The 21512-nt window shown below is 51.9% G+C and overlaps 1 pseudogene; it reads left to right on the top strand.

The window, feature by feature from the left end:
* The first annotated feature begins 21214 nt into the window (after positions 1-21214).
* LOC116870332 lies at positions 21215-21312 on the top strand (annotated as a pseudogene).
* Positions 21313-21512: the final 200 nt, after the last annotated feature.

The raw sequence follows: 21512 nt of genomic DNA, 5'->3' as shown, positions 1-21512 counted from the left end.
GTCCACACCTGGACGAGGTCTCCCACCAGGACCTGACCTTGTAGCACCCTGACCGCTGACTTCCAGCCTCCAGAGCTCTGAGGAGTAGGTACTCGGTGTTGAGGCCACCATTCTGTGTGTGGTGTTCACAGCGGCCACACCAAGACACACCAGTTCACTGTGAGTGCTTCTAATCAGTTTGTCGACTGATAATGACCAGTCAATAAAGAGTCACGTCCTTTTATGATTTCTCTGTTAATTTGATGCAGTCTGATTGCTAGTCTCAGTTCCCAGGGCAACTGTAGATTATTTTGTCCATTATGCCCAGCTCTTCTGCCTAGTGGGGCACCCAGCCCTGGCCTAAGGAGAGGGAGAGGGAGGAGGGGAATATGGGAAGGAGGAGGGAGAGGAGGGCTGGGTGGTCCCTCGGCATCTCTGTGGCGGGCAACCGCCCACTGCAGAAGCCAAGGCTCAGACCTTTTGTTCTCTTCTTGGAACTTTTCCAGCCCAGGCTCGCAACCCTGGACAGAAGGGAGACAGTCTGGCTGTGACCTTGAGGTGGGGCACAGACTAATGGGGGTCACGAGAGCCACCATCTTGGCCATTTTTATGGGGGAGCCACGAGGATAACGAGGGCAGGAAGGGAGTCCAGCCTCACTGCAGCTGAACGAACACAGGCTGTGGAGACGAGGGACGCGCTGATGGAGTATTTATTCCCGGCTTTATTTATAGCATCGTCTGGTGCAGAGTCAGAAATCAGCCAAGCGGCAGATAGGTGGGCCCATCCCTCACGGGGCCCATGGCTGCTGGGGCTTTGCAGGAGCTTGGGCTCCCCGCGTGTGGCCCTTTGTTTTCTGCCCTGTCCCTGCCCCTTGTTCTGCTCCAGATTTTGTCAGTTGTCCTTGGGCTCCTGCCATTAGACCCTGGGCTCTGTGACCCAGTGATGTTCTGCAAGGCCTTACGGTGCCCGTGTGCGAGACAGGCAGGATTGTGAGAATCCGTCTTTCTGGAGGGCTTTTACGCCTCTTCATTTCTGTTGGGGCATAGCGGTCCCACCTGGACCAGGATTTCTCCCAAGGATCCGGAAGCACACACTTTTCCCACAATCTTTGATGTTTCAAAGGCTTTTAGGGATGAGGCGTCTTATACAGGATAATAACACCAATAATACTTTAAAATTTAAAAATAATTTTATATAACATTTGATAACTTGAATGTACATTGAATATATATGCATGTATGTGCATATTACACCTATTTTATTATAGTTTTATTTGATTACAGTCATTATTAGCCTTTAGTGTTTCATGTGTGTAGGCAGTGAATTAGGGAAGGTTCAACTAACAACAAGTGAAAAAAGATCGGGGTTAGATTTTCTCCTGTGACAGCAGTTTGAAGTGTCCGCCCAGAACAGTTGGGGCTGCTCCCAAGCATCAACCAGGCTCCACGCTGATTTGCTCTTCTTTCTGCCACTTTTAGCAAATGGTTTTGCCTTTTCATCTCAATATGGCTGCTGTCCCTCCGGCTATGACACCTGCATTCCAGGCAGGGAGAATGTAGAAGAGGATGGGCAAAGGGTGACAGGCAGAAAGCCTTCTATAGATGCTTTGCCATTTCGTGCTGGAGGAACTTTCTCCCTCAGGGTCTCCTTCCCACATCTCATCGGCCAGGACAGGGTCTCTTGGCTACCTCTACTTGCAAGGGAGGTGAGATGAGCTAGATCTTAGCATTCACAGCCTGTGGAGCACAGGCAGGCCAGAGGGGAGGGGACTGGGAAAGGGAGCTGTCAGGTGACCTCGAGGGTCTGTTGCGGCATATCCCAGACGGAGACCTGGATTCCACATCCCTGGTGCTGATGTGGATTCTTTCCTGCGGAAATGTACATGTAGGCCAAACTTTAAATTTCATGTAAGTAAATTTAGATCCCAGATGCAGGGCTGTGAGCTTTTCTTGTTTAGTTTGTCTGGCAAATACGTGAGGTCTTCTGCATCAAGAGCCAAATGTACAGAGCTGCATGACGCCCCCCTCGTGGATGGCGTGTGGAAGGAGGTGAGGACCCAGGGCTCCCGCTGCGGCACTGGGGAAGAATACGGATGCCACGGACTAAGAGCAGAGGCGGAGCTGATGGCCCATCTCTCCTGGCGTCCGGGAGATGAGTGGTATGGGCAGCGCCTTGACTGAGGTTCATGCCACACCTCTGCTCTAAGCCTCACCGTGGTCCCAACCCATGCAGTCCCAACTTAGTGGCCGCATATGCTGCCACAGCCCAAGTGCACTCGCAGGTGGGGAGAGCAGGCACTGTGATGTCTCTGGCCCTCGGATGCCGGGCAGAGGACTCCTGGGTCCCAGGCTGCAGGAGCCTCCCACGCTCAGTGGTTCTAAATGCTACCTGCGCCAGCTGGGGACGACGGGAGCCCGGTGACCGCCATCTGCCTTCTCAGAGCCGGCCGCCCGCCGCAGTCTTGGTTTCTCCCCTTCTTCTGCGGCCATCCCTTCTGCCTTCCTACTCCTCCTGCTTTCCCTTCTGCAGGGTGGGCACTTCCAGGGTCTCCCGCCCCGCCTTTTCCTCCTCCTCTCCCTCCCACCCTTCCCCTGGAGAAGGCCCTGAGCTCTGTCCAGACCCTCTCAGCTGCTCTGCCAGGGAGAGGCTGAGTGTGAGGTGTGCTCAGATTAAAGAAGAGACCGATCCCCTTGGCGCCTGCCCTCTCTTTCCCGCTCTCTCCACGAGCACCCAGGCGACACTTCAGGATCCTTCGGTTCACATGGAACTGTATTAGGGGAAGACACAGATATTTTAAGGTGCCCTCCGGGCAGTCCGTTCATGCCATGACAGTTGTTAATTTGCAAGTGTGCGCAGACTGGAGCGTCTGTGTCCCAAAGGGATTCTACCACAGTTGTCCACGGATTTAATCAAAAGCAGCAGCTGGGGCCCCGCGTGAGGCTGAGTTAGGATATTAAGGCACAGAGCAAAACGGAAGATGGACCTTTTAAGTAAACTGTTGTCTGACCCCTTTAAGTTCTGGATGTGCGTGAGCACCGAATGCCCATCTTCTGGCGGGTGCCATGCCCCACTGTGAAACCCCGTGTGTTGCGGGAGCAAACGGAGGCCGTGATCGTTATCATCCCCGGTACCCGCTTGTTCACTGTCCACAGCTTGCCGCCGGTCTCACTCAGCACGGAGGCCCGCCGGCTCCCCACGCACGTTAGGTGGTTAAACAGTATCGATTTGGATCAATTTGGACGGGTTTTTATCGTATCTCTTGTTAAGATTCAGTAGTCTTGCTTGGACAAATGGTACCCAGTGAGCAAAAGCACAGAACACACTCAGTGCCTTTATTTCATGTGCTCGTTTCCAAGCGGAGAAGCGCGAACGCGATGGTGCGCACAGTGCGTTGCCGCAGCCCGCCCCCTCCTCGTTAACGACGCGCACCTCCCAGCAAAGTAGCAATTCCCTAGCTGTGTAGTCAAGATTGTGCTTGTAAAAACACCAATAGGATCACATTATACTCACGGTTCAGCATTTCCTTTTTTTTTTTAACTTACAGTATCTCTGGAGATCACCCTTATCGGCATCTGTGGGACTCCCTCCGGCCTGTCCCAGTGCCTGCTCTTTCTCAGCCACAGTGCCCCGGGACGCACCTTTGTTCAGGATCAGCAACATCTGAGGCTATCCCTTGAGATTAATTTCTTGAAAAGGAATTACGCGTATACGCATTTTGATAATTACTGCCAGATTCCTGTTCAAAGAGGGGCCTCAAGGAGTTCTCTCAGAATCGAGCTGGGAAGCCCTGAGCCCGGGCTGGCCTCCAGGTCGCTGAGCACGACCTCTCCGGCCCCTCTGTTCAAGCAGGCCAACCACTGATGCTAAAGTTTTCTGGGTGTCTTTCCAGTGACCATGTATGCCTGCTGGGACCACAGGCATGCTTACTTTCTTAGTTCTCCTGAAGAGTCGTGAAAATTTCTCCAAATGGGGACTTGATCTGTGGGTCCCCAGAGCCCTGGGAGCGCTTGGGGGAGAGCGAGGGCTGCGGCCAGCCAAGGGAAGCAGAGACGTGCGCCACCTCCCGCCTGCCAGACACCGGTGAGCAAATTCCTGCCACCCAGCACCGGAGGCGTGCCGGGAAGGAGGGAATGAGAGGCTGCCCTAGCAGACCCCGGACTCTGTGCGGCTCAGAGCCGTGGCTGGAGCAAGGTAAAGGATGGCTCTGTGCGCTTGGCCGGCTCATGCCAAGGTGAGATGGAGACGAGTGCCAAAACTTCTGGCAAATAACGTGATAAATACTTCTGCTTTCAAATAGGTTCACCCTTGGTGCTCCTGGGATCAGGGCAGCCGAGTCCATCTAAGCTACCATAGTTTAAAACAGGCCAAATTTCACAGCTCTGTTACCATTTCTCTGTCTTCACCCATGTCTGCCCGTACCATCCGGCCTTCCACCAGCCAGCTGGCCTCAGATGGCTCATGGCCAGCGGCCCTGCACGGGTCTGACACGAGGAGGCTGTGGTCTCAGAAGATGGCCCTTGGACCTTCTGGCTGTTTCCCCCACGTGTGTGAATTCTGGGAGGGGTAGGCCGTAGATCAGACCATCACCCACAGTGGAGGAGAAGAGATGTCAGTGCGTGTGGAAACCTTCTTCCAGGAAGGGCGAGGCACGGGGGACAGAAGGAAACTGATGCTGAGGAGGGTTATGGTCACACCGCTGCCGAACAGGAGGCACTGGCATCCCCACTCAGCTGTGGAAGCGAGTCCCGGAGGACAGAATCCCAGGCCGAGGCCTCGGCTGGCGGAACCCATTGTCCTCTGTGGCTGTTGCTGTCACTCTGGTCCCTAGTATGTGCTTGTCAGGCTGTGGGTGAAGCTGGGGCTGTGGGGTCTCCCGGAAACATGCCTGTGCAGAGCAGAGGAGCCCTATGGGACCAAGGACCTGGTTTCTTATGGTGGGAACAAAGCAGCCCTGATCTGTAACCTCACACTTGGAAAAACTGCCCTGTCATAACCCCTCATCTGACCAGATGGCCGCCGGCCTCTGGAGATGTCCTCTGAGGTGGGCAGGTCCATGGCCTCATCGGGCCCCTGCCCACCCCATGCCCACTGCACATGGCTCCGACCCCAGGCTGGGGGCCACAGTGGATGCAGCACACGGGACCCCTCACTCAGATGGAGGAGGCTGAGGTCCAGGCAGATTTTGCAAGAGAAGCTCTGGGGTGGTTGCAGAAATGTTGTGTCTCAAGATTGCCTGAAGAGGGATTTTTAAAATCCACACAGAGGTGAGCAACTCCAGCAGCAAGAAAGGGCACCGGAGTAGGTTGCAGAGGGAGGGAGGGGAGGAGGCTGCTCCCAGTCCTGGGCTGGGGCCTCATCAGAGGCAGGTTCCTGCATTTCCGTCCCAGGCTTCTCTGGGGCAAGAACCATCAGACATCCTTCCACCTGGACCGGCAGGAGCAAGCTTCTTGGCTCCTGTGTCTTTCTCACGGGCCAGGTTAGTGACCGTATCTGAGATGTTTGAGGTTCACCTCTTTGCCACTCCAACTACATGTCTTTTCCAAAGCTCCCATCAGTCCTTTAAATGTTTGTTAGGTTTCGATTGTAGAACAAATGTTAGATTTGTCTTTCTTCTTGGTTTCCGGTATCAGTGACCCCCGAGTGGATCACCCCTCCACCTTTGTCTCCCCCCCAAATACTGACTCATCCCCTGGCTTCCGCCTTACCAGCCGGGGTTAGTACGTTAGATAGTCACCTCCACTGGAATCCTGCAAGGCCATGATTGCTTCTAAACTCTGTATCTCTGACGGGCTGGGGTCCCTTTATTTTTGAAAGAATCCATTCTCAAGACTTTGGAGCTAGAAAGTCCGAGTTACTGGCATCCAGAGCTGGAAGAGACCTGGGCCTCCTGGTCACACCGCGAATGCTTGCTGAGGTCCTTCTGCAGAACAGTAAAAATGTCCACATGGCCTTTCTGTGAACACCGAGGGAAAGGACCTGGCCCCTCCTCAGCCCACCCCCTCCTTCCACCTCTGGACACCGGATTGTCAGGACCTCCTCTTACATAGTGAACAAAGTGTGTTTGCCTGCAGCTTTCCTCTGTTGGTTTTATAGTTGCTGTCTGAGGAACGTATTATCTACATGTCTACTGATTGTTGCATGTAATATATTTTGGGGTCTTCTCATTAACTTTTCATTGGAATGAACTCCTATCTATGTATGTATCTATCTATGTATGTATCATGTCATCTGTCTCCATCCACACGTCTGACAGATAAAGGTAGCCATCAGTGAATTGTCTTCTTTTGTAATCCCCTCCCGCTTGAGCGTAGGTAGAACCAACAGAATGTAACTAAGGAGAGGGCATGTCCTTCCTAAGACAATGTTATGCTATCTAAGACTCTGTTGTAGCAGACTGGGGTGAAAGATGTTCTCCCTTCCACTGGCCTTGAGTTTGCAAACAACCGTGTTGTGAACTGCCTGTAGGCCTGACGTGGCCTCGAGTGACAGCCTGTAGGAACTCAGGCCCTCAATCACAGTGCTCAAGGACTTGGAGTCTAGAGCTGGAGCTCTTGGCCAGGGTGGCATAAACACCACGTGTTCAGAGGTCGGGGACCTGAGTGGTGACCGTTGTTCATATCACCCATCAGAGTGCCCGAGCTGTAGCAACAGACCCTCCGTGAGCTCACACGGCAGGCAAGGAGCTGTGAATCTCTTCCCCTCCAGCATGGGATGGGGGCCCCTCTGCACACAAGGATTAGGTTTCTGCATCCTAGAAGCTATGGGCTTGATGAAGAAGAGAACTGGAGGAGACTCCAGAAGACCTACCTGCCCTCCCCCTGCTCTGCTCTGCCCTGCACGCCGCATCGCTCCAGACCCTTTTCTGGTGGAGCCAGCGTTGAATGTCCATGCCCCAACCCCCAGAACCCGGAGTGCTATATTCGTGGCAAATGAGACTTTGCAGATGAGATTAAGTTAAGTATCTTGAGTTGGGGAGACTATCTGGAGGGTCCAGATGGGCCCAGAGTAACAGTAAGTGTCCTTTTGGGGGAAAGGCAGGCAGGAGATCAGAGGAGGAGGTTGGCGAGTGACAATGGAAGGAAGGGGTTGGGGTGATAGGGAGGGGGCCACGAGCCAGGGAATGTGGGGGCCCCAGTAGTAGAAGAGGGGAGAAAAGGGAAGCCCCCTGGGGCTCCTCCTGAAGGACCCCTCCTCCACCCCCGCAACTCCTTGACCGTAGCCTAGTGAGACTGTTGTGAAATTCTGGGCTCCAGCACTGTAAGAAAATAGATTCGTGGTGTTTGAGGCGTGTGGTGTTTTCTTACTACAGCCACAGGAAAGGAAGACAGCCTCCCTTCTGCCTGTGGCCATGGGGCTGACTGTGCCCCTCTGTGGAGGTGCCGCTCCCTCATCTGTGTTGGGCTGGGCCGCATGACTTGCTTCATCCCACGAAGTGTGGGCAGAGGGGATGTGGGGCACTTCCAGGGCCCAGCAAAGCCCCACATGGTGGCCCTTGGCCAGTTCTCGCCCCCCTTGTCCTCCGTGAGGACAGCACACCTGTTCTTCAGCCCAGACCAGGCATGATGGGGCCGTGAGGCAGAGCAGAGTGGGGAACAGCCCTTCCTTGTTCACCATGGGGACAGACTGTCCCTGCACACAGTTTGGCTCCTGGCCTGGGTTGGCCCACGGGTGACATTGGCAGGAGGGTAGCACAAGCCGGGGTTCTCTCTCCTGCTGTCAGCTCCGGGAGGTGCCCTGATCCCGCTGTCCTCTCGGGCTCCAGGGATCATCTCCAGTAGCCGCTGAGCATTGGCTGTGGCTCCAGCTTTTGCCGTGCAGCCCTTCCTGAGGACCTCACTCCTACAGACGGCCTGGCCTCCGGGCTCTGCGAACACCTGTTTCTGGCACCCCGCCAGCACGGGGGGAGGCTTCTCCTGCTTTGTCCAGTCCTCATGGTTTGGTTTCCCATCTCTTCTAGCATCTTTGTAGGCAGTTTCCTGTATAAAACGCTGTCTCTTGAGCTGTCTGGTGTTGTCCTTGTTTTTCTGGCTAGATAGAACTGAAACATCTGGGGAGCAGATTAAAAAGAAAGGAGAGAGACCAGCAGCTATTAGCAGAGGACACAGGATCCAACATGCAGACGTGTTTCTCCGGTGGCAGGAGCATGAGGAGCGCGTGGAATCCATCCGAGGACTGTGACCGACAGAGGCTTCATTCTTGCAGATGGGCTAAAACCCCTACTGTCTTCCTCAAGACACACATTTGTGCACACGTGAACACACGCGCATACATCTGAGGAGCCTCCCACTGCGCTTCCTTGGGAACTGTTGTGCAGAGGCGTTGATCTAGAGATCTGGACTGAAGCATGGGCAAAGGGCAAACACTGCCTGTTTGGATGAAGTGGCGGCAAGGATCCCTCCCCATCTGCAGTGTGACTTGGACTCTCTTCCCTCAAGGGGCCGCAGTCTGTGTTTCCTTTAACCTGGGCTTTGCTTTGACTTGCTATGACCAACAGAAGGTGGCAGGGGTGATGTCATGCCAAGTATAGGCTTCACGGGCTGTCTGGGCTTCTGCTCTCTTCTGAGAACCCTGACCAGCCGTCATTGTGAACAGCTCGGGGCTCGTGTGCTAGGGAATCAGAGACCTCATGGAGTAGACAGAGATATCCAGCCGAGGGCATCCTGGAGCAGCCAGCCCCCAGTTCGCCTGGAAACTGAGCTCAGATCCATGCGTGAGCCCTGCTGAGACCAGGAGGACAGCCTCACTGATCCAAGCTGGATGTCACCAAGGACAGCTTCTAGAGCTGGCCCAGGGTCCCGTGGACGCAAACACGTGCTATATTCTGAGAGCAAGTTAAATGTAATCATAGAAAGCCTGAGCCCAGTCCTGTGGACATTTCCAGTTCTATTGATGGGAGGCTCACAGGCCCCCCGATAGACATGACTTTCAGCTCAGGTAGGAGGGGTCACAGGCAGCGGCTCAGACAGTGTCTTCAGACCTTTTCACCAAAGCATCTCTTCACATCAGAGAAAGACTCGGGCCTGGATTCGTAGTCTAGAAGCAGGGATAAAAGCCTTGCCTCAGCAGATCTTTAAAAAAAAACCCATTTCTTGGTTCATTTAAAAGATATGAATACTCTATAGCTTAATAGGCTTGAGTTTGCTATAAATAAGAGGAGTTACAATTAATTTGCATTGAGCGAAATTGTTGGCATGGAAAGCGCTCCTTGTTTATCCTGGTGATTTCTGCCTCCTTGGTGCCCTCGTTGCCCCTGGATGGAAAGCGTGGTGGCAGGCGGGGTGGGGAAGTCGAACTGTGGCAGAGCCGGCTGCTGGGATTTGAAACCCAGTTACCACACGGCTCTTGGACCCAGGTCTGCAGTTTTAGCAATGTGTGAAAGCAAAGAAGGCAAGACACCGGGACTGGGGGGAGCAAACCGGGAGGGGGAGGAGCGAAGGAGGCAAAGCACCAGACAGATGCTTCACAGGCATTAACTGACTCCCCTCTGCTGGGGAGAAAGTGAGAAGTTCGGCTGGGAGTGAAGCGAACACGGTACATTAGGCGACAATGACCTCACCTCTAACCGTTTTCCCAAACGGCTCTTGAGGTGGTGCGGGCAGGCCCTCAGCTGTTGTCCTTCCCATATGAGGAAAGCCCCTGGGCAGGAATGTTGGCCACGTCTTCATCCTGCTTCTGCTCCGGGCTCTGCTGGGCCCTGCCCTTCCTGCCCTTGCACGCTCTGCCTTGGAGCACACGCCCCTCTGGTCCTGGCGGGGTCTTGTTCCCTGGTGGTGTCTACTTGGGACCCATGCACAAACTACAGAAACTTTCCAGTCTTTAATTGTGAATTTTGGAATTTCAGGCTTTTTGGCAACCATGAGTCTAGAGCTCTCATGACTTGTTGACGATGATGGCTTTTGTACCAGATGGTGTACCTGTACTGGGGAGGGACTCTTGATGGTGATGTGGGCCTTATTTGGGTGATGCCGGGGAAGCCCCTCTTTCCTTGCTGTTCCAGGAACCAAATGGAATAGCAGAGGCTTGGAGAAGAGAGGAGCTTGCGTCTGAGCTGGGATTGGCAGAATAATGGCCCTACAATGGTCCACATCCTGATCCCTGAACCTCTGCCTATGTTAGGTGAGTGATGACCAGGAATCAAGGGTGCAGACGGAGTTAAGGTTGTGGTTGGCCGGCTTTAACACAGGGAGTTAGCGTGGCTTGTCTGGGTGGGTCCAGTGCAAGCGCAAGAGTCATTAAAAGTGGAAGGGGGCAGAAGAAGACAGAGGGAGACGTGAGTATACGAGGGACAGGGCACAGAGACGCAGTGTTGCTGTCTTTGGAGATGGAGGAAGGGGCCATGAGCAGAGGAAGGCGGGCAGCCTGGAGAAGCTGGGGAAGGCCCGGAGGAAGCAGACGCTCCCTGGGCCTCCTGACAGTCATTGCTCGCCACTACAAGGGACCTGCTGCCCCCAGCCCCCGGACACTCTGGCTTCGAACTGTACGTCCGTGGAGTCGCGCGTGTGCTCTTACGGGCGGCCTTCTTTCCTTCCCCGTCTGGTGTGAGATTAACCCCTTGGCTGTGCTTGTTCGCGTACACCCTCGAGCGGAGGGACTTCCCGCTGCACGAGCACACGCCCGTCATGAGTCATCCTGCCCCGGTGGGTCCTGGCTTGTTTCTGGTTGTTGGCTGCTGCACGTGCGCTGCCGTGACCACTTGTGGGGTCACGTCTCTTGTGGCACATGTGTCCTCGTTGCTGTAGGTAAGTACCTGGGGACGGTGGGCCGGGCTGGAGGCATGTCTGCTGTGTCAGTGTGTCCATTTCTTTGAATTGATTTGTCTAGATTTATTCAATTGTTTTACTGACCTATAGGAGTTCTTTTCTTACTCTGGGTGTAAGACCTGTGTTGGAGATACGTCTTGTGAATATCTTTTTTCCTCCAGTGGGTCAAGTCTTCCCTCCTTCAGTGATGTCTTTCAAAGAACAAAAGTTTTTAGTTCTAATGTGGTACCCCTTATCCGTTTTTTTCCTTTTATAATTAGTGCTTTTCTGTTTTTTCTCTTGTTTTATTCGTAAAGCTTTATTATTTTGCCGTTCACATTTAGATTTACAATCTGTCTGGAATTAAATTTGTGAATGGTCTGAGGTAGGGATCTACCATTTCTGGTTTCCCTCTTTTCTGTCTTCTTGTCTTATTAGTTGTGATGACTGTCCTTTTCCTGTGTTTGCTAGGGTGGGTCCTGTGTGGGTACTAGTGAGATGACAGAGGGAGCAGGAGAGGAGACAATCTCCTGTGACTTTGTTTCCTCCTCAACCCTCCCTGTGCTCCAGTCCCTAACCCCCTCCAGCCCAACCTAACTCTGTTCTAGTGGGCAGCATACCTGACTCCCCAGTGCCCCTTACTTCTCACCTTGGGACTCTTCCTGCTCCTCATCCCCCAAATCCCCTCCCATGCTTCATTCTGGCCACAGTCACCTGCCACACTCCTCCTGCCCCTGCCACCCCATCAGCTCTTTCCAGAGCATACTTCATGGTTAATGAGTATACCTTGCTGCTGTCCCCTGTCCCTTCCAGCTTGGCTCAGTCTCCTAGACCACCTTCAGATGCTAGTCGGCACACCTGCTGGTTCTGGTGGACTAGCGGCCCCCCTCTGCATTCCTTCATCAGGACGTACCATGCATGGCAGGAGAGTGCTTTACTTACACAAAGGTCTGTGAACCTTTTCAGGGCAAGGGATGGGCCTTTCTCCTCTTGGCATCATTACGTCTGTTGAGCTGCATGAACCTCAATTACCCCCAGTACAGCCCAAGTTGACTTTTTAGAGAAACAGACCCCCAAGTTCAAATTAGATCCATGAGTGCCTGTAAAACCCTTTGGAAATGTGACTGTCAGCTGTTTCATTGGTATTTGGTCCAGTAAGTGTCTGTATTCCACGCTGCTGTGCTGGGTGGAACTCTGAGTGCCCACCTCCATTCCCTCTCCAAAGGCATTATTCCCACGGTGAGTAATGGGCCTGACCCCCGACTCCCCCCTGTAGAACAGTTCACTTCAAAACGAAGAGGTTGGCAGGCGTTTGTGGGCTGGCTAAAGGACACCCACAGTGGCATTTTCCTGGTTTTGGAGGAAACCATGGGACTCCAGCCAGGGCTAGGGAAGGTGCTGAGGGGCACTGAGCTCCTCCTGGCCCCTGGTCCAGAGCACAGTGGGAGACCTGACTCATTGGACACCCATGCAGGCTTGCCCCACATCCCGTTTTCCTGTTGGTGACGCTGCCCATGCACTGAGGGCGGGAGTTCAGGTCTTGAAGAGAAGGAATGGGGACGGTGCTACCCAGAGACACCCCACAACACCCTGGGACCCAGCGGTGCAGGCTGGAAAGTTTTCCCGATGTGATTGACGGCCCACTTATGAGCAGTTGTGCTTGGGTGTGTTTACCGAGCCTGGGTACGGCTGCGGTGAGAGCTCCCTGGTGTTTACCAACTGATGCCCTTCCATAGCTCTTCCAAAATGAGGCAGAGACAGAACAAAAGCCACAGAGACCCCGTAGCAGGTCGACTTCACCTCCTTATCAGAAGGTTTCAGGTCCTGTATCTCTCCCACCTCCCCTCCCCCGCCCTCAACCAGTGGCCGACGTTATTTTAGGGGTCCAGCCATAAAAAGAAAATGATTTAATTTAGAGATGGATGTCCAGGCCCCAAGCCTATTGCCTTTACAGTGCGATTACTGCTTTTGGGGGTGGCAGGTAATGTTGTCAGGATCATTCTGGGACCAAAAATGAAGGTTGATGAAACACACCGTCTGATTAAACAGTCCACTAATTGCCTACTTTTCTACTTTCATTAGCTGCCCCGTTTGACAAGGGTAGTGATTTTGAAGCTGCAGGGAAAGGCAATATCCCGTATATAATTGTCTCATGTAGGACAAAGAAGAAATCACGGGTTTTCCCAGCGTGTTGGACAAATCCGACAAGGGTGGGCGCGTTCTAGGTAAGGGAGGCCGGACTGGCTCGTTGTGTCCTATGCTCCGTTTTCCTGCTGTTTCAGCACACTGTGTACCACTTCCGGTCTCTCATAACCTGTTGTACGTTAATGGTCGATTGGTAACAGGATGCCCACACATGAGTGCGAGGCAGACACAGACGCCAACTAGCCAGAGGGTGGGTTTTGCCCCGTGTGTGTCTGTCTGGTGGCGGCAGACACGTCCTTAACATCAGGACCGTCCAGTCTCAGAGCTGATGTGCACGGCTCGCTGGCCTAAGCCCACCTCCGAGTGCGAGGAGGAGACGTATCCAGTGTGGGGCACTCACAGGACACCAGGGTGAGGCTGAGCTCTGGGTGTGAGGTTGGGGAGCCCATGTCGACAACCTCCTTCTCTGTGGGTGACAGACAGTACCCTGCGGTTTCTCATGGGGACCAGCATGTCTGGAGATCCAAGCACAGCAGGGAACATGTGTTCTTGGTTTAGGCCTCCTCTGCCTACCACCCACCTGCTTGCTCTTGCTGAAGCTTTGGCTAAAGCCCCATTAGCCACCCGAGTGGGGTTCGTGTTCTGGGCTGGAGCCATGGAAGTGGATTTCCCGGGCCTCAGGGGACCCCTCTGAGGCCTCAGCTCCTTGGGTGGAGGATGTCTATGAGCTAATGGTAGGAGGGTCACGGGGCACCGGCGAGGATGGCACAGCCACTGGCGCAGAAGGTCATCCCCAAGGCGAGATCAGGCCGCTGTGAAATTATAATGTGAATTAGCAGGAAAATGGGATTCAGGGCAGTTTAAAGAGGGAATCACAGAGATGTCACACCACAGCCCTCCTTGTGTCGGTCAGAAGGCTGGCCCCCTGAGAGGAAACAGCTCGGGAGGCACAGAGCTGGGCCTGGAGCCCAGGCGTCTGGGTCCCAGGCCTGGGGTTTCCCAGCACACTGTTGGCCTCTCTCTCCTGGGATAGAGAGATGTGTCCCAGGGTTAGGGTCTCGTGGCTGCCACCCCTGCCTCCAGGCTCCTGTTGTGTGGATGTGGGGTGGAGTTCATGGGGGTGTTGATGATCCCAAGGAAGTAGTGACAGCAGCAGGGGGAACATTGGCTGTCTTCTAAGGCTTCTGCCCTGAGCAGGCCCAGGACTCCCCACCCTCACGACCCTTGGTGCTGCCCATGTGCAGCACCCCGAAGCCAGGACTCCTGATCTGGGACTCCAGGCCTGACCTCCTGCCCACCAGCCTGGCCCTCAGCCGCAGCCCTCATCTGCCTCTGCTCCCTACTGCCAAGCACCAAGGCGATTTGGGGCAAATTTGTTCCCTAGAGGTCATGTTGGAGTCTTGGTCCCTGGTGATTGGGACCTTGTTTGGATAGAAGGTCTTCGCAGACATCATCAGGTTAAGATGAGGTGATCGTAGGGAGGGTGGCATTCAGCCCACAAGCAGTGTCCCTGTAAGAAGAAGAAACTGGGGATAAGCCTGGGGGGGAGGAGGATGTGAAGTCACCCAGGGAGACACCCCACGGCGCCGGAGGCGGAGTTGGAGTGACGTGTCTACAGCCCCTGGAACACCCGGGACCACTGGCAGCCGTGACGGAGGCCTGGGACACATTCTGCCCTGGAGCCTCAGAGCGAGCGAGCCCATTGCCACCACCTCGATGCCAGACTGTGGCCTCCAGAACTTGAGAGAATATGCTTCTGCTGTGTTACCTGCCGAGCTGGTGGCCGTTTCCTGAGGGACGCCTACAGCATCCTTGGAGTCTGCTCCGTGGTCCCCCGTGCTCCCCACCTCTGTGCCAGCCATCCAGCCAGACCGCAGCCACCTCCTGACTGCCTCCCTGTACCTCTCCCAACCCCATTCCCCACCCCTCCCAGATCCGCCTCCTTGCCCCTGCTGGAGACCATTGCCAAAGCTCACCTGGGAGCCTGTCCCCTCTGCTCAGCTGTCCTCGGATGCCCTAGCACCACGGCACAGTCAATAGGGCATGGTGTGACCACCTGTCCTCTTTGAGCCTCCTCTCACCCAGTCCCCTGTGTCCCCATGTCCGATGTCCCACACCACCCAGTCTGCAGGTTCACTCTCTTTCCATGTCCAAGAGGTGCTTTCTCCTTGCCATGTTGTACGCATCTGCCCAAGCTTAGACACCCCATTGGGCTGCCTTCTTGCTCTGCGCCATGTTCCTGCCCCTATGCTGAGGGCAGAGGGAGCGGCATCCTCCTGTCCCCACCTACCTGCCCTCTGCAGAGGTATCTGAGCCCAGGTCACAGGTGGCTCCCCAGGCCATAGCTCTCAGTTAGTGTTTGTGTTACAGGTCTGGTACCCTTGTTGCACACCCACAAGTCAGGAGAACTGGGGAGGAGGTTCAGCTCTGCTCATCTTGGAAAGCTGTACTTTTGAGGAGTTTCATAAAAATAAATCGGTGACTTTTAGGTTTACACTTTTTTTTTTTTTTATGACGCTGGCTATAACTCAAGGGGGAAATAAATTGGTGCCCACGCTTGTGCTGATGTGAGAAGCTTTTACACAGAAACGCTAAAGGCAACCCCCCCAGCATCCCGTCATTCACTAAAAAGCCCACTGAAATGGTATCGAAACTCATATTGAGAAGCTTAGGACTACAAAGAAATAAACTTAATCGTAGTAGTCAGGTCTCCATTAGAATCAGATGAGTTTTATTGAAAACCGCTGAAAATGGACCTGAGCATGAATACAGATTCTACAGTATCTTATTTACAGAGAAGCGGTTCACATTCTGGGTAGAACAGTTCCTCAGCATGCGTTTTGAGATGGTTTCCTCTAGCTGTGAGGGGACATGTGCTTGATTTAGGAAACCGAGCATATTCTATTCCTCAGAAATTAGGGGGTGTTATTCTCAGTCTAATTTCCATATTTTCTGGAGCTTATTTTCCTAGAGTCTGAGCACAGCCTTAAAAGACAGAGGCCTAACTTCTGATGGTGTAGAAGCCCAGGAGTTGGTTCATTTGTCTGCGCATTCATTCATTTGGCAAGCAATGACAGACACAGCGGTGGCGCGGCCAGCTTCAAACAAGGACCGGGCTCTGTGTCTGTGGAATGACTCAGCATGATCGGAAGGTTAAGAGACATATTCAGGAACAACTGTTCTCCAGCCTCTGTGCAGGGGTCTTGACATCACTCCAAACTGGGGTGGGAAAACCAACCATCTGTGTCCAGTGGGGATGCGGAGCCTCTTGCTGGGCGCTAATAGGTGTGGTGAGGCGAGTGACTGGACTGCAGCCAAGCACAAGCCCTGCTCTCTGAGAGTTTAGTGGGAATACAGAGGCAGGACACAAAGCAGTGGAGCAAAAGAACGTTGGAAGAGGGTGCCACCTACTTGATCACAATGAAATTCTACAATGCAAAGATAAAGACTGTGGAAAGAAACACTTCTATTTCACAGATGGGAAAGTATGGTTATTGTTAGTTTTAGGTTCAGATTCGTTGGCAGGTTTATTATGGAGTGTCTCTCCACCTACCTGTTCATCCACTCACATTCCCACATACACATCCATCTCCATCCATCTATCCATCCACTCATCTTCCCACCTATCCATCCATCCATCCGTCCATCCATCTATCCATCCACCCGTCCGTCCATCCATCCATTCATCTTCCCACCTACCACCCATCCATCCATTCACTCATCTTCCCATCTATCCATCCATCCATCCGTCCACTCATCTTCCCATCTATCCATCCATCCATCCATCCATCCACTCACCTTCCCACCTATCTATCCATCCCCATCCATCCATCCACCCATCCATTCCCATCCATCTATCCATTCATCCATCCATCCATCATCCATCCATCATCTATTTTCATACATACTGGAAAATTAATGAAAACATTTAAAAGGTTTGCATGTATCTTCTGTGGTTTCTGAAGTGAAAACAAACAAAACAAAAGCTCAGGGAAACAACACGTCACCTGACAGAACTAGCAGTTTCCATGCAGAAAGCCAATATATTTCAGGTTCCTGAGTAGCAGTTTCTGTCTCCGTGTATAGGCTAGCTCTTTTTATTCTTCATCTCCAGGGACTTCACATATCCTTCAGAACTATCATTTTGGCTGTAATTGATAAAATTTAATGTGTATGCTGTTCTGAGTTGCTAATGGATCTACAAAGACATGGTCTCTCCTGTCGATTGGCAAATTGAATAAATGGTCAAAACCAAAAGCATTAAAAATATTCAAGGATGAAAAAAAATCCAAAGATGCCTGTAAGACCAGCCAGTATCAGATGATCCCTCCCTTGTCATTGATGATTCACCATCAGACCCTGTGTCTTGTGCCACATTAGAGCATGGGATTGGGAATCCTTCCAGGTACAGGCCACCTTGAACTCTGTCCTGGTTTCAGCGTATCACATGGGTGATAGACGCTGGCAGATATATGGGCTCCATAGAGAACCCGGGATTCCCATTTGGTTGATACATTCACCATCCCCAGAACCAGTCTCTGCAATGTGGCAAAGCCCCTCTCCTGGATCTCCAGGCCTTAGCCCCCATTCTCCTCTTTCCCAGTTCCCTCCCTGGAGCATCCATTGCCCGTGAATCTCTTTCTCCCAGCTCCCCAAACCACATCTCCCTGCCATTGGCCTCTGGGTTTCCTCCCAGAGGGCCACTTGAGACCCCATGCTCAGTAGAGCCCAGGGCATTCCTATTCCTCTGCTAGAACCAGTTGTAAGGGACTGTAAGGCCATCTGTGTGCCCTGCCTCCTTCTTTGGTAGCATGCCAGTCAGGGCACCCAGTTTCTTCATTTTTGCCACATCTTTCTTATTTGTGACTTGATGATGTTCTTAGGCTCCAGTGCCAGGTCAGGTCTCCCCGTTTCCACCCCTAGCATGGTGTAGCAGTTTGTGTCTCCTGAATCCTCTCTGTTTAATGGACAATGGAGTAGATGTTGAGTCATAACAATATAGTCCGACTTATGCCTGGAACAACTATCACCTTCCAGCCTCTAGGATCTAAGCGTAATAACGAATCAGCATGTGGTGCTGCTGATGATCCTGGTGTGTTTAAAAATGATTTGCAGATTTCAGTTCAGATAATCCTGAAAATAGTGGTATGGACTCAATATTTATGGCCTCCCCAAATTCATACTTTGATACCCAGTTCCCACTATGTTGATTTTTGGAAGTGAGGACTTGGGGAGGAAATAAGAATCAGGTTGGGTCATGAGGGTGGAGCCCCCATTATGGGATTACAGCCCTTGTAAGGAGATTAAGGGACCAGAGCTTTCCTTCTCTGCCATGTGAGTTTACAGCCAGAGCCAGCTGCCTGTAAGCAAGCCAGCCAGTGGGCCTTCACCACACACCAGATCCACTAGCTTCTTGACCTTGGACTAAGCCTCTGGAACTGTGGGAAATAAAGGCTGTTGTCTAAGCCACCCAGCCTATGGCAGTTTTGTTCTACCAGACCAAAATGGCTGAGACAATACTCTTAACAAGACAAGTCATGATTAAGCCCATTTTACAAATAAGAAACTGAGTCCTAGAGAGGCTAAGTGACTTGCCCAAATCACCCAGCTGCTAAGTGGCAGAGCTGAGTCAAACCTGGGCTCAAATCACTGAGCATCTGATGCCCTTTGATCGCTCCCTTTCTTCCTCACTGCCACATAGCGACCAGAAGATCCTCCCATCCAGCTGGCCTTTTCCATCTCTGTATCCCTGCCCCTATGGTTCTCAAGATTTTCCTCTCTCCTCCTCTCCTCCATGCAGCATGACACTATGCCCCCCGCCCCTCCTGGGTGTCATGCCTTGCCTCATCCATGTGTGGAACAGGCCGTGAGTTTAGGAAGGCAGGGCCCTTGTATGTGGCCATTTATAATTTGGGATCACAATTCCTCATCATACCCATCATACTGCTTTCTGGAGGATAATGGTTCGATATGTGTGGATTATCCAGGGAAAAGCCTGCTTCATGCTGACTCTGCCAAAGGAGGGGTGAAGTCATGGTTACATAAGCAAAATGAAATGGAAAATGAAGGCAATTATGTAGATAATTCAAAAAGTGGAAAAAAAGCACTTTTTGGGTGGGGGGACTTAATTATGTGGATTTATCAGATGTGAGGTAAAAAATGTGTGCTTACACAGACAATGGGCTGAGTGTTCCACTTCACTTTGAGTGGGTCAGAGAGAGCATGAGTTGGGCTCTTTGTATGCCCGACTCGGCTTGCAGGAAAACTCATTGTTGGATTCTGGGAAACCCAAGTGGCTTCTCTGAGCTCTGGTTTTTCTCTGTGACAAGCCGGGCCCAGCACTTGGCACAGCTGGTCTGAGTTACATCATCTCCCTCCTGTTAAATGTCTCATCTTAGTCCCTAATCCTCCACACTCACCACTTGGGCATTCATTTTATGCCCTGATTTCTCTAATTGATACTTAGGAGTTTTGTCTCTCTGGTGAGGTTACAAAGTCTGTGAGGCTGAGATGTATCCCCGCTTTCTGGGCTGAACTGCCCACCTCCTCGAATGCTACAGTGGAGGATGAGGGACTTGATGGCTGGGGGCAGTGGAGTTGCTGCAGATCTGGTGTCCCGAGGCAGCGTCCTCACCTGGCTGCCCATTACTGGCCTACAGATCCTCTGATATAGTGGATCTGGGTTTGGACCCAGAATCAGTATTTCATTTGGGACCTCAGGTGATTCCAGTGGGGGTCATGAGATTCTGTGGTGGTTACAGCCTCTGCCGTGGGCGGTGGACACCCTTACCAAGGCCGCAGGGGCTCACGGTCCATGATGATGAAGCTGACAGAGACTCACTGTGCAATCTTCCTTGAGGCTCAGGAGGGCCATGCCATGGAGGGAGCAGTATGGTGGCCAACATCTTTGTGTTGGCTCTAGAGGAGAGAGGTATAGTAAATTTCCAGCATATACTGACTTTTAGTGTAATGGCCAAAAACAGAAGATTGATTTCTTGAATCAACCTTTAAAAAGACTTCTTTTTAAAGTAGCGATTCATGAGATGAGCACAGTCTTGTGAGAGCCTGGAAATTTAGAAGCAAACTGTAGAGCATCATGCGTTTCAGGCTGACTGGTCGGCATGCACCACCATGGGCTCTTGTGGGTGTGAGCTGGTCTTGGAGATGCTATCAAAATATGGTGTTGGGTCTCATCCAATCCTAGCTCATCCATTTGGTTATTAAGCAGAAGACCCAGAAGAGGCAAGGTTTGAAACAGGCAAAAATTTTCAAGGTTTGAGATTCTGTTCAAACTTCCCATGGCCAGCCAGTCTTGGAAACATCAAGCATCAGAATCTGGTGAATCAGCATTTGAAGATGGATCCAGGCTTCATTTGGAGATTTTGACTCAGCCATCAATGAAACTCAGCATTTTCTCTTGAAGCTTTGGTGACCTTTGGCTTCATTCAAGCTCAAACATCAAAGGCAAAGCGGGAGGGGATGGATCTTCAAATTCCTAAGTGAAGATTGTACATCTGAGATCTGTTCATCTCCTGTAGAACCGGACGGCATCTCCTTTGCCTCTGGGTCTTCCTTTCCCATAACTGAGGGAGGAGGGGTGGAGGCGGAAGCAGAGGCCCTCAGAGAAGGGTCAGAGAGAGCTAGGAGACATACACAGAGCCCATCAAAGCCCACCCAGGCAGTAGGCTCCTTGCCAAGAGCTCCACAGAGCTCAGAAGGATCCCCAGCCCCATGTCTGCTGACACACTCCCGTAAATCTCTAGCTGACACTTGGAGCTCGTGTGCAGCTGACACTAAGTGCTTTCTGCTCTGGGCACAATTATGTACTTCTGAGTAACACTCAGTGCCCCCTTTGAATGTGAAAACGGGTGAGATTAAAACATCAGAGTGTACCTGCATCCCTGATGATCCTTTTTAATGTAGCTGTGGTTTCTGACATTAAGGGGAAATGTGAATTTAGCTGCACGCTTTTATGTCTCTAGTCTGCAACTTGCTTATTCAGGCTGTAGATACTCATAAGCAGGGAAACAACAGAAGAACATCAAATATTAATTCTGTATATGTATTAAAGTATAATAAGCAGCAGTAAGCATGTGTTAAGCTGTCAGGAGGCATGCTGGATTGTACAATGTAAGTTGGGGCCAGATTCTTCATTATCTTGTGGACCAAGAGCCTTGCTAAGGCTGGTATTTATTCTCTTTGAGGCCTTTGCTTTGGCGTCGAGATGTTTTCTGTATGAATGATTTCCTCTTTTCCTTCTTCGTAAATATCTTTATTGATGTTGTTTTTTAATTATGAAAAATCTATTGTTTATCTTTAAGGATTTAAGTGATGTAGAAATGAGTAATAGGTGCTTGCTTCAGCACATGTAAAATTAGAGCGATACAGAGAAGATAAGCGTGGATATGCAAGGATAACACACAAATTCGTGAAGTCTTTTTTTTAATTCAATTAATTTTTTTTCAGTGTTCCAAAATTCATTGTTTATGCACCACACCCAGTGCTCCATGCACTTCGTGCCCTCCTTAATACTCACCACCAGGATCACCCCCCCAACCCTCAGTTTGTTTCTCAGAGTCCATAGTCTCTCATGGTTCGTCTCCCCCTCCAATTTCCCCCAACTCCCTTCTCTCCATCTCCCCATGTCC

This window comes from Lontra canadensis, unplaced genomic scaffold (genome assembly GCF_010015895.1).
Source record: "Lontra canadensis isolate GAN:19392208 unplaced genomic scaffold, GSC_riverotter_1.0 scaffold22, whole genome shotgun sequence".
Taxonomy (NCBI): Eukaryota; Metazoa; Chordata; class Mammalia; order Carnivora; family Mustelidae; genus Lontra; species Lontra canadensis.
This window is presented reverse-complemented; position numbering and strand designations above follow the sequence as displayed.